The sequence below is a fragment of the Barbatula barbatula genome, assembly GCF_947034865.1.
Source record: "Barbatula barbatula genome assembly, chromosome: 21".
Lineage (NCBI taxonomy): Eukaryota > Metazoa > Chordata > Actinopteri > Cypriniformes > Nemacheilidae > Barbatula > Barbatula barbatula.
In genome coordinates, this window is record NC_136784.1 from 1,315,370 (window position 1) to 1,319,997 (window position 4,628).

General features: G+C 40.2%; 1 protein-coding gene across 1 annotated transcript in view; it reads right to left on the bottom strand.

The window, feature by feature from the left end:
* Positions 1 to 4,227: 4,227 nt before the first annotated feature.
* Positions 4,228 to 4,628, bottom strand: part of LOC306910438 (ribosome biogenesis protein bop1-like) — a gene marked incomplete at its 5' end in the record, with an annotated part of 8,659 nt that continues 8,258 nt past the window's right edge. The window contains one exon of the mRNA XM_079485014.1: positions 4,228 to 4,628. This exon is cut by the window's right edge and continues 371 nt beyond it.

The window sequence follows — 4,628 nt, forward strand, 5'->3', positions numbered from 1 at the left end:
TTCTATTTGACTAGGTTGAACGAATTGGAAAGCTTTCATTTGTACGTTTTGGATGCGTTTAGGGACAGGTTCTCCTTTCTAATAAACAGTTTTTTGTTCGTATAAATAAGCCACCGTTCTTGTGGATTACTGTACAATCCGGCTCACATTATCCTAACATTTCAAGTATTCGACTTTCCAGCACAACCAATCCAAAACTACAAAACTAATCCAATCTAACATGTCTACTGTACTGAAAACATAAAACGAGATTAAAACTTTACGTAACTTGTGATGTCTGCTGTAGCGACAGTAAAATCTGTCTAAAAGATTGACAGTATTAAGAGGAACGGTCAGCATGTCTTGATTTTGAGTCCTTAGGAAATGGTCAGCACTCATCAGTGGTTTACTCTGATGTTAAAAACCTGTGTAAAACTGGCACAGCTGCTGTTCTGTCGTGTTTTAGGTCGAAGCGGTCTTGACGTGAGGGCATTACGATGAAAAATCCGCTGACAATATCGCTATTCACCACCTCGAGATCCTCCAGCCCTCCCGACTGAATTCAGTGAATGGAAGCCTCTGGGAGCTTCAGGGACTCTTATTTTTTCCACTTACGCTGGAATGCGGCCTTCCAAGCGCCCGGTCTCTCAACACCAACTATTTGCTGTTTGTTTTGACCGTTTTCCCTGCGGGGACGGGTGAGCATAAGAGGGAAACCATTTAGAGAAAGCAAATGGAAACACTCGGCGACTGCCAAGACTGCATCCATTTTCTCCTGAAACTATTTGAAATGATGCAATGGGACTGTTATTGAGTTTCACTGACAGGAAAACCACAGGTACACACGCACACTCCGAGTCCAGGGTTGTGGGCGAGACGCGCCACGATAGACATCCAGAGCTTTTTCACCAGACAGTTTCAATGCCACCGTCTGAAGTCATACTCCAATTACGGTGCACAAAAAATACCAAACACTTCATGAAGTTTCTCCACGCGCAACCCGAACAGAACAAAACCCTATTCACCGTCCGCTGTTATACAGACCCCGTAAAAGATCGCTTTCACGGCGGGGTAGACGCTCTCTGATGTCTCGTCAAGACGGAGTTTGACAGGTCGGCTCTGCCCGACAAGAGGGGCCGAGCTGAGGAAGTCATTATGAGGTCATCCTGCCTCACCGACCGCTGATGTCATCTCGCAGACGGGAGGTTTACCCCGGAATGCGTCTCGTGCCGTTTTTGGATCGGAACGAGAGCGTGTCGCGTGTGTCTGGCCGCCCGTCTGCACGCCCATTAGCGGGGCACCGTGCCGTAACGTCATTCTCTACGCCCCGAAATTCTCAGGCGTTGCGCTCGCCGTCAGTCAGACGCTTTACGGCCTCTCTGGTCTGCTTGCATTGCAAATTTACATTAAACCTCTTATGGTTTCTTTTAAGGTATCTTAGCTTTTTATGGTTCCTGCTCGTTCTTGAGGATAAGAAAAAGAGGGAAAAGCAGCTGCAGTCAATTGAACGGTTTGCTCAACTACTGTCGGTGTTCATTGAAAAGTGAGGTTTAAAAAACAAAAACGAAACATTAAAATAATGGAGACACGTTTGTTTCATGAGCCTTGAATGTTTTATCACAGGATTTACACTCTATTAAGGCGGCCACTGGATGTTTTGGTCTTGGACAACAGATGGACCTTCTGACTTGCCAATGCATATAACAATGTGTTCAAATGCTTCCACTTTGGAGAGATTTTTCAAAAAGCGTTTTCAAAATAAAAGGCTCGCACCAGTTATCAATGAGAACATACACAAATGCTGGGTTGTTTCAACTCGGCCGGGCAACTCTTTCTAGATTAATTGAAACCAACGGTTGGGTTTGTCCATATTTTACCCAACCCAACCATTTTAACAGTGAAACCGTGCAATTGACTGCAGCTGTCTTTTCTCTTCACAAATGAGAAAGAAGCAAAATGTTTAATCCACGCTAAAGGGATTTTCTCAATGTGAGCAAACCAAAGAGGCCATAAAATATCCGACTGACAGCAAGCCAGAGAACCCTGAGGTGTGTTGAACACCGTTGTGAAGCTCAGATTTACACTTCATCTCATTTTAACACAATTCTACAATGCAAAAAATCCAACTTGCAAAGTGTTCTCTCTACAAAGATAAAGTAACTCGAATATAGTATTTTTAGTTAAAGGAGTCAAATCATCGTTTGCATTTACTGAACAAAATGAGCCTAACCATGTTTCTAACAAACATTATTGTGTTTACTGGACTTAGATTCTCAAGTTTTGGACCAAAATTCATCAGAAAGTTTGCAAATTGCAAAACGGAGTATTCTGAACAAACAACATTGCAAGAGTTTGAAAGCTCTAAAAAGAGTTTCTAGTTTGTTTTTCTTTTAAAGATTGGTGTTTTAGGTCTTGCTGGCTTAATTTATGCTTAAATATTATTGTTATCTTTTTGGTTTGAGTCTTTTTAATGAATGATGGTTTTTGATTGTTACCATGTTTGATGTGTAAGTGCATTACACGACAGCAAAACCGGTATGAACGCACTCAACAAAAACTGTTAGACAAGTACTTGATCAAAGTTCTCCCGTTTGAGGCAGAAATCTTGTGCAATTGTAGTAAAAGACAAATACATTTGTTTTATTTTTAAATTATCAATCTATTCCCTATTTTTGATCGGCCAACAAAAAATATTTGGTAATGTTGTTCATTTTATGTTTTGACAACTTGTTTTATTAACAAAATATATTGAGTTGTGTGGACTTCAAACCACATTTCATAAAATTCATGTTTTGCCTTATTATTTTAATAACATTTTTACATTTTTCAGTGTAGCAGATTACCGTCTCTACACATTGTAGACATTCTTGGTTTTACGACGCCAAAACGATACTTATATATTTATTTTGATCTAGCCTTCATCTATTTCCATGAGACATGATCCGCTGAATTATTGCTACCGCACAAATGCTTTTCTAGAGATGAGGGAAAACCACCGGAGCGCAGACAATGATTACAAGTTATTTTTATATGCATCTCTATCCCCAAAAACCCAACTTTACCAGACATAAAAGATAAACACATAACTATTCTTCTGGCTACCAACTAGCTAAACAATTAAACTGATTCATGGATAATCTCAACATTAACTAGTTGGGAAACTGTCCGTGTGAATAATAATCCTGTCCAATGAGCTTGTAAGAGTGCTGGACGCTGGTACGTCCGTATGTATACCGTGCAATGGATGAAACATGAGCACGATTAAAAACATGAAGCAGCGTAAAAAGGGACGTGTCTGAAAAAGGCCTCGACGAAGATAAATTCGTCGTTAAGCGGTTCGTGGTTGCTAAGCAACGTCAACATGAGAAGTTCCAGCTGCGGTGAGATGCTTAACGTAACCAATAATCTTCATCATCAAAATATTTGATTTATTGAAATATTATAATATGAAAAGAACAATGAAGAACCCAGCTGGTTGTTATCGCAAAATTAAACCTGACAAGGGGTCTAAGAACCGCCAACATGAATATTTTAGTTCACTAGTTATCTGTACAGAAATGTCTAAATATTTATTTAACTTTTTTAACTTTACTTTAGTAAATACTTTGGACTACTACAGTGTTTATCCATTTACTATAGTTAATACTAAAGAATACTATAGTATACTATTTACTACAGTTTACTATAGTATATATTACTAAACACATTGTTTTTCATGCGACGTAAAATGTTTAGATAAGAAAATGAAAAAAGAGACGGTGGGGTGATAAATAACACAAAAGTAGTACCGGACGTGATGACCGGACGGATAAGCATCTCTCAAAATAGATTCATTCTTGTAAAAAAGGGGATAAGAGAAATCAAAATGTCCTGGCCGACAGATCCAAATGAAGTATGTGTGATATACGATTTTGGTCATACCAAGCACTCGTTCACAAACGAATGAATCCATGTTAAGATAACCGTAGTTAGTGAAGTATTTTATTTGTAGTGAACACGTTTTTTTTTAAAACATTTTATCACCTTATAATATTGAGGGATATGGCAACTTAACCACAAGCTTTTCTTAAGGTGGTTGTCGAGAGAAGAACCCGCAGGTGGACGGCCTCTGCGAAATCTGATCTATAACACACAGAGGCGTCTGATCAGCGACGTCTGGGCCTCTCGGCGGAGGAAACGAAACCTATTCCCAGACGCTCGCTGCATATAATTCAGCAGAAAATCCCCGGAAAGAAAACAAAGGCCAAACACTCTTCAAGAAACACCATGTTTAATTAAAACCCAACAGGTCTCTGAAATACAAGTCAAGGTTTCACAAGTCAACAGAGTAAAAAAAGATTCAGCACGTCTGGTTGTTGAAAAGCATCGTAAGGTCGCTAAAAACACCAGGAGGACAGACGTCTGCGAGAACTCATGACAGCTTCGTTTCACGCCTTGTTTCCTTTGGCCCGATCCGTCCTCAGCCGTTTTTGCTTCATTTCAAATTCTGCTTCCTTGTCCAAGGATTAGCGGTCGGATTTGATTTGCTGTGGGGCACCGGCGGAGCTCGATAAGGAAACAGGCCTTCCCGAACGCTCACGGTTTTGCTTTTTAAACCGAGCCTGTCTTTCTCACAGTGTGGGTTATGTTAGACTAGAGTCCTGTGGGAA